Source organism: Bubalus bubalis, chromosome 11, assembly GCF_019923935.1.
Source record: "Bubalus bubalis isolate 160015118507 breed Murrah chromosome 11, NDDB_SH_1, whole genome shotgun sequence".
Lineage (NCBI taxonomy): Eukaryota > Metazoa > Chordata > Mammalia > Artiodactyla > Bovidae > Bubalus > Bubalus bubalis.
The window spans coordinates 21953923-21967084 of record NC_059167.1 but is presented as its reverse complement, the minus strand read 5'-3'; the positions used below and the strand labels follow the sequence as shown (position 1 = coordinate 21967084).

Here is a 13162-nt window from a genome sequence, read left to right as displayed (position 1 = left end):
CTAATGTGACGTGCTTGAGAGTGTAGTTCCTGACAGGATTTTGGGTGGCCTGAGGCTGGAAGACCGTCAAGGAGTTTTTTTAGGGCTCTGGAAACCAAGACCTGAGAGAAGATGGAAAGATCAGAGAGGGTCCAGCTTGTCCCCCAAGAGTTTGTCCCGCTCAGAGATTTTCTTGAAACTCCAGTTCACATGGAACTGTGTTCGTTCCAGAAGTTGGCCAGTGTTCTTGGAAATTGTGGGGAGGTGCATGTGTGATGAATCCTCTCTAAAGGAGGATGTGAAAGGTGCCTGGCCATAGGGAAGCTCGTAGCTTAAGGGAACAGACCATCTGGGGCAGTGGTGAGTAGATGCAGTTCGATTTGTTTGTATTAGTGGCAAATTGATTCCTCTGGGAAGTTTAGGGATTTAAATATATTCTATAAATACATGTTTTTCTTTGCTTTGTCACTGATGAGGTTTATGGCTTACGTTACATGTTTCCTTCTAATAATAGAATCTTATGTGAAATTAAAAGCAGTATCTTCCTCTTCTGACTCAAGACAGAATTATAAGTGTACTGCTGATTTCCTACCCTGCTTTTATTTCTTATATTCAACCCGGACTGTGCAGACAGGTTGGTATATCTGTGGGCTGAGACCAGTTTCAGCCAGCTGAATTCCCTGTAATCCAGTCTGCATCTGAGAGGCACATCTAACTTACTGGAGTTCTAGGTAGGAAGTGTGGTTACGGAGGCAAAACCATTTAATTGCAGCTTGTTTGAAAATAAAACCAGCTTGAGTTTTCTTCTCACAAACTTTCTCTGAAACATTTCTTTAGATCTTTTATTTTTGGCAAATGGGTTTTGGGGTGGCAGCCTCATTACTTGTGATGGAGAGGTAAAATAAGCCAGTGGGTGATTTCCCAGAATCCTGAGCCTTTGAACATTGCAGTTCCTTTTGGAAGTGCAGAAACCAGGCTGCCCGTCTCAGATTTATACCCTCTTCCCATTCTCATCTCAACTAGTGAATACTGTGGCATCAGTCTGCCTAAAAATGTAACGGCTTAAATTTGTTTAAATGTCTCTAGCAGTTTGGTGATGAAGTTTAGCCCTTTCATGATAATGATGATGGTAGTGATGATAGTAATAGACAAGCAGGCTGACTGAGTTGTGAATTAGTTCCTTTAAGGTTCCCAGGAAGAAAATCACTAACTCACTTTTCATGTCAAGGTCTTAGTGTTGAGTAGAGCAGGGAGCAGCCTAGAGAAACCATCTGCCCAAAGGTTACCCTTCAGACAAGTCCTTTACAGGAAATTGTGTGTTTTCTGTTTGGAATGGGGTGTGTTCATTCTTTTGAGAAGCCTTTTTACAATAGTATAATGGTTCCTCTGGAACTCCTAGCAGTGTTCTCTTTCTGCCCTCTACTGTATTTACAGCTGCTTTTTCCCTAGGGGAGCATTCATCTGTTTTAAAAAACTGAGAGAGAAAACAAGAAGTTCTCTCAAACAGTGAGGTTTGGAAATCAAAACCGCGTTTGCCCTTCAGGAGGGCAAGTTCTTGAGGGGCTGTTGTTGGGGTGGAAGACAAGGAAGTCCGGCTGTAGTGTCCTGATTCCCTGCCCTCACTGCACCCCCGCGCCCCTCCACCCGCAGCGTGCTTGTGACAGATGTGAAGGGGTTTGAGCACAGGGCCCATTATGACCCCTTGGTTGTACTAGATCAGACATTGCTTTTCAGCCCCTGAGTAAGGCGGTTTTTCTGGCAGGCCACTCTCTGGCCCCACATATCCATGTACAGGGTCCTGGACTGATGTTGGGCCTGAAGGGCAGGAGGAGCCTATGGTGATTGCCCTGGAGTGTGGAGGCAGCAGCAAAGCCACAAGCGTTTAGGAAAGACCTCTCATCCTTAGGCTGCTTTCATTATACTGATGCTTCAAGGCCTTGGAGCTGGGGTTTGCCAGGTCTCTAGGTGCAGTTAGTCAACGAACTTCACCCCAGTACTCCTTAGCCTCTTTTCGCCCAGTTTTAACCACATAGCTGGTTGTGGACGTGCACCTTTGTTTGATGAGGAGAAGAGGATTTCTGCTTTGCAGTTGAGTAACTATGCCTTCTATTTAGGTTCTGTAGAGGGTTATATTTGAAAAGCTAATGAGTGTTTTCTTCCACTCTGCACACACAGTGATCCAGAGTGGGCTGCAGCGCAGGTGCTGTTGAAGGCAGATGTTGAGCTGACAGTAAGGGCAGCTGGGCCCTGAAGCTCCAGCGGCCTGGCCCCCTGGCTGACAGCCCATCCCCCAGGGCCAGGTCGCCAGAGAGGGCTTCAGCTTCCCTGAAATGACTGCTTCTTATGGCTAGTGTGACCGGCCAGAGGAGGGGGTGGGTTTCCTGGGGAAGAGGGTGGGAGAGTCTTAATTAAGCCAGTCTAGTTTGGCAGTTAGCTCCGACTCGCCTCCAAGTCTGTGTTGGCTGATAATTCCCTTCAGCTCTCAGAACAAGCCTTTTTCGTTTCCAAACACACACCGCCCCCCACGCCCCCCAAACTACAGCCTTCCTTGAGTGTTAACTGTGTGTACCTTCTGCTTCCTTTCTGGAAGAGGCAGGTAGCTACTCGTGAATTTTTTCCCCTGAGCTGCTCTGGCTGCATTGGAGTTCCTGGAGACTCAGCGCTACCGGACATTCTCATCTGGCAGAGGCCTGGCCAGGAGCCATTCCTGGAGGGCTCAGTGGACAGAGCACTGGGAACAGTGCTGGGGCTGGCACTCAGTCTGGGGGGCTCGGTGGGAGGTATTTGGGGAACCTTGCTGAGTGAAGAGTTGGGAGAGCTGAGTTTTGGTTCAGCCACTAACAAGCCCTGTGTTCCTGGGGCAAGCCGTGGTCCCCCTCTAGGCCTCAGTTTCCCTCTCTTAACATGGATAGGTTGAACTTTAGGATCCCAAGACAGACCCCATGAGTCTGCTCCTAATAAAAGGTGACCAGAGGCAGCAAAGGTGGGTGCAGAAGAACCTTGGATGACACTAGAGATGTTTTCCAGGTTCATCACTTGGTGGCAGAGCATTGGGTGACTTTGCCATCCCACCCCCAGGGTGATCTTTGGAGGTGATGCTTGGGTTGGCCCCTGCTCCTTTCATTTCCAGCCCTGGGGAGGGGCGGGCAGGCACGTGCAGTTGGCTGTCTCTGCCAGCTGCCTGGGGCTGAGCCATCTGCTGCTTAGGCCCGCGGGTGGGGTGGGGGCTGAGCCCCAACCTAATCTCCTCTCCCGCACTAGCCGCTCAGCAGAGTCTACCCCCTTCTCCCCACATTCTGTCCTGTGTTCCAGCACTCTGTTAGGCTACCCTTCACCGTGGTCTTGCTTTGTTCCAGCTGCCCGCACCCCCAGGAGAACCCTTGCTGTGTTTTTGTTTACTCGGTGTGTGTGCTTTGCCCTTTAGCCTGTGTCCCAAGAATCTTTCTGTAATGTGAGGCAGCAGCGGCGGCAGGAAAACAATGAAACTTTGGACTCTGGTCGGTCTCTGTTCAGATGCAAATGACGAGTCTCTTCCCATCAGAGTTTGTACCTTTGGGTTCGCTGTCCCACCTCCTGAGGAGTCTTTGAACGGCAGGGGTGGGCTGAATCAGTCGCTCAGAAAAGCTCTGATTTAGCCTGTGCTTCAAGTCTTGTTTCTTTCTGGCCTTGTGTGGATGTAGGCACGACTGAGTGATTTGACTTTCACTTTTCACTTTCATGCATTGGAGAAGGAAATGGCAACCCACTCCAGTGTTCTTGCCTGGAGAATCCCAGGGACTGGGGAGCCTGGTTGCCTGCCGTCTATGGGATCTCACTGACGCAACTTAGCAGCAGCAGTGGATGTAGGCAAGAGGCAAAGAGGAAGGAACTTGTCCTCGTGACTGTCGGTGACTCTGGGTTTGGAAGTTCTGAACTGGTGTGTATGTGTGTGTGTGTGTACATGTGCACAAGCTGTGCAAGGAGGTGGAGTTAGGATGGAATGTGGACAGTCTTGAAAGTCATCTTTACAAGTGAGGAGATGACAGAGCAGGGAATAGAAAGGGCAGTATATCCTAAACCAGGGCTTCTCAAACTTTTCTAACTTCTCAAACTGGGGGAATCTTATTAAAATGCAGATTTTCATTCTGTAGATCAGGGATGAGGGAGAAAGAAGTGGCAGCCCACTCCAGTATTCTTGCCTGGAGAATCCTGTGGACAGAGGAGCCTGGTGGGCTGCTGTCCATAGGGTCGCACAGAGTCACACATGACCGAAGCGACTTAGCATGCATGCATGCATTGGAGAAGAAAATGGCAACCCACTCCAGTATTCTTGCCTGGAGAATCCCAGGGACAGAGGAGCCTGGTGGGCTGCCATCTGTGGGGTCACACAGAGTCAGGACACGACTGAAGTGACTTAGGAGCAGACCCTGAGACTCAGTGTCTCTGTTAAGCTCCCAAGTGATTCCAGGGCTGCTCTTCAGTGGCCCAAGCCTCCCCCTCCTCCTTTTAACACTGATGAATAAGATTGACCTGAAAAGGCAGAAGGGAGACTTTCCTATGTATTTTAAACCTGAGAGCCTGGGCTGGGCTTTAAGCAAGTGTTTGCAGAGCCTTTTCTGGATCGCTTGTACCTGAGCTCCTGGCTTCTCCGGCGCTCCCCCTTGGCTAGATTCTGTCTCTACAATAGCAGAACCTCTGTCCTTAAGGGGTGGATGTGCATACTAAGCTGGATCCTTTCTCTTTGGCTCATGATAAGGACAGATAGCATTTCAAATAGAATTTTAGAGCTGGAAGAACTCCTCAGTCGTCTTTTCCAAGCCTTCTGTTTTACAGAGGAGGAAATGGGCCCAGAAAAATTTTGTGATATGTAACAGCCAGAACCAACAGCTAGTGGCCGAGATGGGGTGAAAACCCAGACATCTAAACTCTTACTAAATTCCTCTCTCTGAGGGACTGTAAGCCTGAGTTAGGGACAACAGCTGGATCAAAGTGTTGCCTGGAGACAGGTGATAGGAAGAGACTTGCCAGTGGCGGCAGGGAATTTACAAGACATGCACAACTTCTGCTGATACCTGCTCAGCACCATGCTGATCCACTCAGGCCAGGGTTCTCAGCTGCAGCCTTTTTGACATTTGGGGCCAAATTCTTTGTTCTGGGGGGCTGTCTTGTGCATCATGGGATGTTTGCTGGTACCCTGGACCTCTGCCGCTTGGATGCCAATAGCATCCCCCAGGTTAAGACTGTCAAAAAGTCCTCCAAATGTTGCTAGAAACCCTGGGACTGGGGTGGCATGTAAAATTGCCCCCATTGAAAACCACTTGTTCAGGCAGTCAGTTATTTTGGGAAGGAGAGTCCCTCTTGGGCACCTATACTAGGGTTTTTTGAGAGAGTGATGGTCTCAGAGTTTACAAAGAAAGCACAAAAAAACAGATAGAGCTCCAGCCTTCCCGGGACCTTATAGTTTATTAACTACAGTTTACTGGAGAGACCAGACCAGCCAATGTCGAAAACAGATAAATTGCCATTTTAATGGTCCCTCCAGGGTAGAACCCCAGGCTGGACTCTGAAGAATGGGGTGCCTGCCCAGGGTACTTAATGAGAAGAAGATTATGTTACCCTGGACTGGGTTGCATAGCTAAGAATTGAGTAACTCTATGTCACTTCTTGAGTTACTTTTACCTCTTCTTAAGGAATATTTCTTTCATTCTGAAAAAATATTTTATCTGAATCTGTAAAGGTCCATCAGACACATTAACCAGTAGATGTGTACACTTGAGGGAGGGAGGCCTCTTCAGGCCTAATGCTGGTGAAGCTGACTCTTTCCATGATGGGGTTTACTTTTTCTTTCTTCCTTGATTTTCTTCATCTAAGGGATGGATCCTCTAATAGACCTTTTTTATCTCTTTTCCAGTGTCTTAAGGAATATGACTGTATAAATAAGCTTCAGTTTGTAATGTTCTGAGTACAAGAGTATAAAACGTGTCTCTACGAAAATAAGAAAGGGTCTTTACCCCTTTTTACTCCTCATAGAATACTGTACTTCCAAAGAGCTTCCCTGGTAGCTCAGTGTTAAAAGAATCTGCCTGCCAATGTTGGAGGTGCTGGTTCGATCCCTGGGTCAGAAAGATCTCTTGGAGAAGGAAATGGCCACCCATTCCAATATTCTTTCTGGGAAATCCCGTGGACCGAGGAGCCTGGTGGGCTACAATCCATGAGGGTCACAAAAAGTTGGCCATGACTTAGTGGCTAAACAACAACAAGTACTTGCAGATGTTTGTAAGACCACTGAGTTTACGTCTTGTGCTCAGCACAGGCCTCTCTGAAAAATATTACTGCAGAGCACAAAAAACTTAGTGATGGGAACTCATAGTTCCTGTCAGCTTTTCCTTAGGAAATCAGTGTCAAATTGATTTTTTCCCCAATACTTTGAACATGATGCTCTGTTGCCTCCTGGGTTGCATTGTTTATAACAGGAGACTTGCTGTGATTCTTTGTTTCTCTGGGTGCATTGTCTCTCCTCCTACCTCCTCATGGCTGCTTTTAATATTTTCTCTTTAATGATCATTTTGATCATTTTGATTACAGTGTGCCATGCTGTGTTTTCTTGTTGAGGTACTTCTTCTTGTGGTTTGATGAGTTTCTTGAATCTGTGAGTTTATAGTTTACATCAAAAAAATTTTTTTGTGCGTACGTATGTGCTCCTCCCATGCCTCAATTATGCATGTGTTAGGCTGCTTGATACAGTCATACTTCTGACTTATGTTCTGTGTATATCTCTTTGGATAGTTTCTATTGCTGTGTTTTCAAGTTCATTGAATTTTTTCTTCTGCAGTGTCTAATCTGTTAATCCCATTCTGTATATTTTTATTTTCAGGTATTCGTATTTTTCCCTCTAGAAGTTTAAACATTTGAGTCTTTGTGGTCTCATGCCCGTCCCTTCCTCTTTTCTCTTGAACACACAGAGTATATTTGTAACAGAGATTTGAACATCCTTGTCCACCAGTTCTATCATCTGTGTCATTTCTAGGTCTATTTCTGTTTGTTTATTCTCCTGTAACCATAGGTCATGGTCATAATTTTCTGCCTCTTTGCATGTCTGCTCAGTTTTGATTTGAAACTAGACATAGTGAGTTGTATGTTGTTAGGTGCTGAAACTTTCTGTATTCCTTTAAAAACTTTTTGGCTTTGTTCTCAGAAGCAATTCAGTTACTACTTAGAATTGGTTTGATCCTTTCAAGGCTTGGTTCTCAGCCTTTATTTATTTATTTATTTTTGTTCTTTTTCTTTTTTGCAGACAGCCTTTAGTTGAGGTCTAGGATGGTCCCACTACTGAGGCCAACACTTGTGAAGATCCCTTCTGGTGCCCTGTGAACCAGGAGATTTTTTGTTTCCACTTTGGCCCATGGGAACGTGTAAACTTCTGGCTCTTTGTGAGCGCTGGGGGTTAGTTCTTTCCTTTGGTTCTTTCCTTAGCCTTTCTAGTTTCCTCTAACACGTGCACAGATCAACACTCAGCCTCGGCAGATCGTTAGTTTTTTCCCTTGGAGCTCCCTCCTCTCAGTTACTTTGCCCTGCACATTCTAGTCTCCTTGACATCCCCCAGTTCCCAGCTGTCTCTCTAACTCAGTGAAATCATTGAACTCTCAGGGTTTTATTTGCCTACTCTCTGGTCTGAAGATGCCTTTAGGGAGTTAGTTAGCAGGTTAGCCCTGCTGGGGCACCAGAAGGACTCTACATTTCTTTCCCTTTTTTCAAGGATCACTGCCCTGTGCTACCTATTTTTAAATGTCTGAAAACCATTATTTCATATATTATATCTGACTTTCTAGTTGTTTAAGGAAAACGTAAATCTAGTCTCTGTTATTCCATTATGACTTCTGTGTCCCTCAGGCTAATTTTTAGGTGTCTTTTGCCTCCTGTGTTCACTTGTTGAAAAATTAATCCAGGGAGACAGATTTCATTGGGAATTCAACCAGGTTCAGGTCATGTCACTGCACCAAACATTTACTGAACAGCTACCGTGTCCAAAGGAACAGCATGCTGTAGTGTCATGCAGTATGTGGTGTATAATCTGAAACTTCACCTGTATTGTGATGCCATGCTTCCAAGCTGAACACTGAGTGTGTAGTTCCAGGTTTATCCTGACGTGAACATACGCATACATACGCTCTGAGCCTCATTCCTGTGCCTCCTGACCATAGTGCCATTCAACCTGGGTGACTGATTGAACTAATAGGCACAATTGATGAGCAAATAGTGGATGCTCAGCTGTCTGTCCATGAGAGAGGGTCCAGACAGCTCTGTGCAGACACAGGAGCTCTAAATTCCTGTGTGCGGTGGCCCTGCCAGCTTCTCTAGTCTCACTCTGGGCCAGATATTGTATTCAACTCTTCAGAAATGTGTGAATCACGGACTCTTCACAATTCTGCGAACTCGGTATTGCTACCCCAACTTCGTATATGACTCACAGCAGGTAACGCAGGACACCTAGGTACCTCTAAAAAACAAGAGGCAGAATCAGGATTGAACTCCCTATGACTTTAAAATCCATGTTGTGATTAATTCTTTCATTGACTGTTTCATTTCCTTCTGCTGGCTCCACCTTACTTCCCTGTTTTCTCTTTGGCACTTTGACTATATATCTCCCTTGGGTTTTCACATTTTACCTCATTGTAGTTACTTGTGTATGTGTCTTACCTCCCCTGTAGACTGTAAACTCTTTAAAGGTATGAGCTTTCCCCCATTTTTATACCTTTTGTGGAATCCAGTATAAGGAGGTGCTTTTTATATGTGTTGAATGAAGTCAGTAAGATATGTGTTAAGACTGGGGGAGCTATCAGATTCCCTCATCAAATTACGATGCTTCTTTCTCATCTGCTGAGTTTTATTACAGTCCCTCTTAACATAATCTTAGATGATACATGGACTTGATGAGATTCTTCATTTGATACCTCTGCCTGAATTTTGACTAATTTGAAATAAGTTTTGAGTCTGTATTTAGAGATTTAAGGGAATATTCCTTCTTGTGCATTAATCAGATCCTTTCTTCTCAGGTCCTGACTTTGAACTCCGCATTGAGAGAACCAGAGGTATGGTTGGAGCTAGACCTAGAGCATGCAGGCCTTGGTGGATGGCTCTGTACCGTGAGAGGGTCATGTTAGGGCAGAGGTGGTGTTGGGGCGTGGGACTAATCAAAGGGGAAGGAACAGTAGGCAAGTTCCTGCTTCTCCTTCTTGCTTGGGGCCTCACAGTCCAACCTTGACAACTTACAGGAAGTTTGGGTAATTTGTGAGGAGGATGGGAAGAGTCATGGTTTGCTTATAAATTAGGCGGCTTCTTGGAACTTAACACAAGAACATTTGGACTAGAAGACAGTGTCTTGATTGGGTGGGGGTGGGGGGAGGGTCTCAGAGCTGCAGTTCCAGAAGCTTTAACTGAAAACTTTAGGTTAACTGAGAAGGTACAACTCTCAGAATTTGTAGTACACAAATTCTCTCTAGCCATCATCCCATCTTTCTTCTTTCTTCTTTTCCAGTTCCACCATCCTTCCCCCCAGTAGTTTTGCCCTTATTGTCTGAGCTTTCTCACTTTGAATTCATGATCTTCCCTCATGACTCTAATAAATCCGCTCTTGAGGAGGTCACTAGTGATAACTTCGTGATCAGATCCAATGGATGGATGTCTTTTAGGCTTCATTTATGGGACCTTTGTTGCGTCTGCCACTCACCCTCACATTCTCCTTGAATCACCGTGTCCCTCCCGTGACAGCTCTGATGCATAGGCTCCTGGTTTCCTTGTACTTTTGGGAGGGTCTTTAATGATCTCTCTTTCCTTCACATTCTGCTTTAGAAAGTTAGTGTTCCCCCAAGGATCCTGTCTTGACTCTCTTCTCACTTAGCTCTCTCACCAGGATGAGCTCTCATCTCTTTTGCATGCTTTCAGCCAATCACTTTCAGGTCAATCACTCCAGGGCTATATCCTGAGTTTGGAGCACTTTGCAGAGTTTCATACTCGTTTCTAATTTGCCTGCTAGACCTTTCCACTTGGATATTCTCCAAGTACCTGTAGTTCAGTCCTTCCAAACATAACCTGAGCTACATTCATCACATGCTTCACCAGCACCTGCTTGTCCACATATATTCTTTCCTCTTGTGGTAGCTTCTACCATTCACCCAGTCACAGGCCAGAAACCTCAGTGTCATCCTTTGTGGTTCTCAGTCATCGCATCCTATTAGTTTTTGGCATCCTCTATAGTCTTTAGCATGTTGGGAATGCTGAGCGAATACAAGAAAATGCCTATTAATTTCATCTGAATTTAATTTCAGTCTAGCACTTCGATCTTGTTACTATACCCTGATTACACTCTTAACTTTTGGGGAAGGGCGTTAAATTTTTGACCACATGCAAATTATATTAAGGAGAAGGCACTTTTTTGTTTAAAACAGGACTGCTTTGCAGGGGGGATTAGTCATTACTAGAAGTGTGTTGATTGGCCACGTGCTCACTTTTAGGACAAGGAGCTGCACAACAGGTAGAGATGAGGTGGATGAAGTTGCACTGTGCTGGCCCTGGAGGGTGTTGTGCTTCATGAACAAGGCCGTAGAGGCAGCAGTTGTACCCATGCTGTGGCTTCAGTGTGAGTCACAGCCAAGGCTCTTCCCCAGGGAGCGGAAGATGCCCCTTTCAACTCATTGATGAATTTCCTTAATTGTGTTGTAGTGTATCTAATATAAACATTGAGGATATATTGGTAACTGTCATGCTTCTCCAAGTTGATCTCCCTTCCTTTCCATCTAACCGCCTGAAAAGAAAAAAAAGAAGGGACTTATCTGGCGGTCCAGTGGTTAAGACTGTGCCTTCCACTGCAGGGGGTGTGGGTTCAATCCCTGGCCCTGGTCAGGGAGCTAGGATCCCACGTGCCTTGAGGCCCAAAGATCAAAACATAAAACAGAAGCAATACTGTAACAAATTCAGTGAAGACTTTAAAAATGGCCCACATCAAAAAAAGAAAAGAAAAAAAGAAGGAGAAGGTGAATTCTTCTTAAAGAACCAGAGGATTTTGAAGCCAGAGAGGCTCTTCAGGTAGTGATCCATCTAGCTCAGCCTTTTACATTTTCAGATTATGATGACAATAATAGATTGTGAAAACTAGAACACCTATTTTTGACGACTTACTGAATACAGGCAATGTGCTAAGTGCTTTACATGTAATTCCCATGTGATACTTACACCATATGATATACTTACACCATACTCGTGCCATATGATAACATGTGTTACATGATATGATGCCTACAAGGTAGCTATTGTTAGTGCTAGTTTATAGATAAGGATAATGGAGGTCCAGAAAGATTGGATAACTATCTTGGGGTTAACGCTGAAGCGGCTGTTGTGCAGAGAGGTGAAACATCATGCTTTTTCAAGGTCAGGTTTTCCAGTTAGAGGCAGAACATGAGTAGAATCCAAATCTCCTGACCTTGAACTCAATAAGCCTGTATTTTCATTTTCACCTGAGAATCCATTCTCTGTGGTCATTTTAGTCTCATTGCTTGCTGAACCCCTTTTAATTCCAGTGAAATCAAATGAAGCAAAGTAAAGAGTGGTTTGGAGTTGGGGGTTTTGGGTGAGTTTTTACAGTTTATTTTTAAATAGGCAGCATTCCCAGACTGACTAGGAATGTAGCAGAAGGCCTGAGAACCAGGAAGTGACACAGACCTGTTTATACCCTCCCGCGTGAGAGCCTTTGGAAAGTGATCCACGGGGATGGTAAAAAGTAAACACCACTGCTTCAGCCAGTTCTCTTGGGTTTGCTATTTTTGACCTGGAGGAGGTGTTTTCCTGCACAGCCATGAGTATGTATTTAGAAGACCAAAATCTAGCACCTAAACATCCCCTTGAGTGAAGATATATAGATATATTTATTTCCTGTTGCCAGACAGCAGCAGTCAGCAACTCTTGGCAGAAAGAATTATCACTGTTTATTTTTCCTCTCTCCCTCTGCCATCCTTTCGGTGAATTGTTCTTCCGTTTCTTTTTCTTTCTTTATAATTAGACCTGTGGATGCAGAACGGGCCAGAGAGCTCACTAAATCTGTGCATGATCGTCAAGGTCCAGCTCAAAGCTTCCTCTTTCACCTCCACCTACTCCCAACCAGAATCCTTTGTTCTTATGGCCTCTGTGTCCTCATAGCACTTTTTTTAATTAAAAAAAAAAACCAAAAAACCTAGTAATAGTTTCACAGTGCTATATGGATAAACATATGATTCCTGTCGTGGAGATTGTGAATTCCTTGAGAGTAAGAACTATGCCCCACATCATCTCTGTGACCACCCAGGCCTTGCACCGAAGGCAGCCAGTAAATATTTGCTGAATTGCAGTATAGTTACTGCAAACACAGAGCCCTGAGAAATAGGATTTAGCAAATCAGCTTCCCAGCCTTTATTTGCCAAGTTAGTATTGAAACCTGCTCTGCTCAGCTCTGAGGGAGACCAAGCAGAGGGCTGTGATGACAGGTAGATGTGTCTTTGGGTCCAGGAACCAATGACAGCCATGTCTGTCAAGCATCTGTTTTCCTGCCTGGCAAAACTTCTAGGATTTGTCTATCCTCTCTTCCTATTTTATATCTGCTGCTACTTTGCCATCTTGTATTTCCTACACACATTATGGGGTTTGGGGTTTATCTTTATTTTCCCCTTCTGTGAACAAATAAATGTTGAACACTCTGGGGCACAGAAAGAGGTAGTTGGTGGGGTCTGCAGGAATTTGCCACCTGCAGTAAATGTAGTATACAACAGTTAAGTAACTGTGAGTGGTCCACAGGGAAGGTTATGATTAGTTCTCCCAGTCTTCATGCATTGTTGCTGGGGGTTCAGAAGAGCTGTCCCATGCTGTGGGCTCAGTTGATGAGTTTTCCCAGAGGAGATGCAAATAAGCTTGACCTTGTGTTGGGAAAAAAGAGCAGGGAGCCCTCTGCAGTATGAAAGCATGAGGAGGAAAGACTTCTCGGCCCCTTTGATTGCATTTATCTGTAAAATAATGGCACAATGGCACCTATGTAATGAGGTAATGAGAGGGAGAGTGTGTGTGCGTGCATCTCAGTCATGTAAACTCTCCCCTTATCCTGTCCTACAGCATGTTTACACTGTGGGACATATTTAGGGAAACCTCCTTGGTCCCTCTAGACACATGTCACTTCAGGATGCTC

General features: G+C 45.1%; 1 protein-coding gene across 4 annotated transcripts in view; it reads left to right on the top strand.

Moving 5' to 3' along the window:
- SUSD6 (sushi domain containing 6) overlaps positions 1–13162 on the top strand; it is a 95058-nt gene that overhangs the window by 21498 nt on the left and 60398 nt on the right. The window contains exon 1 of one of the 4 annotated variants that reach the window (XM_044924802.2): positions 9012–9047. The exons of the other annotated variants lie outside the window; for them this stretch is intronic. The gene's annotated coding sequence lies outside the window, so the exon portion shown is untranslated. Of the gene's footprint in view, positions 1–9011; positions 9048–13162 lie in introns of those variants that run through there. 4 annotated transcript variants of the gene reach the window in all.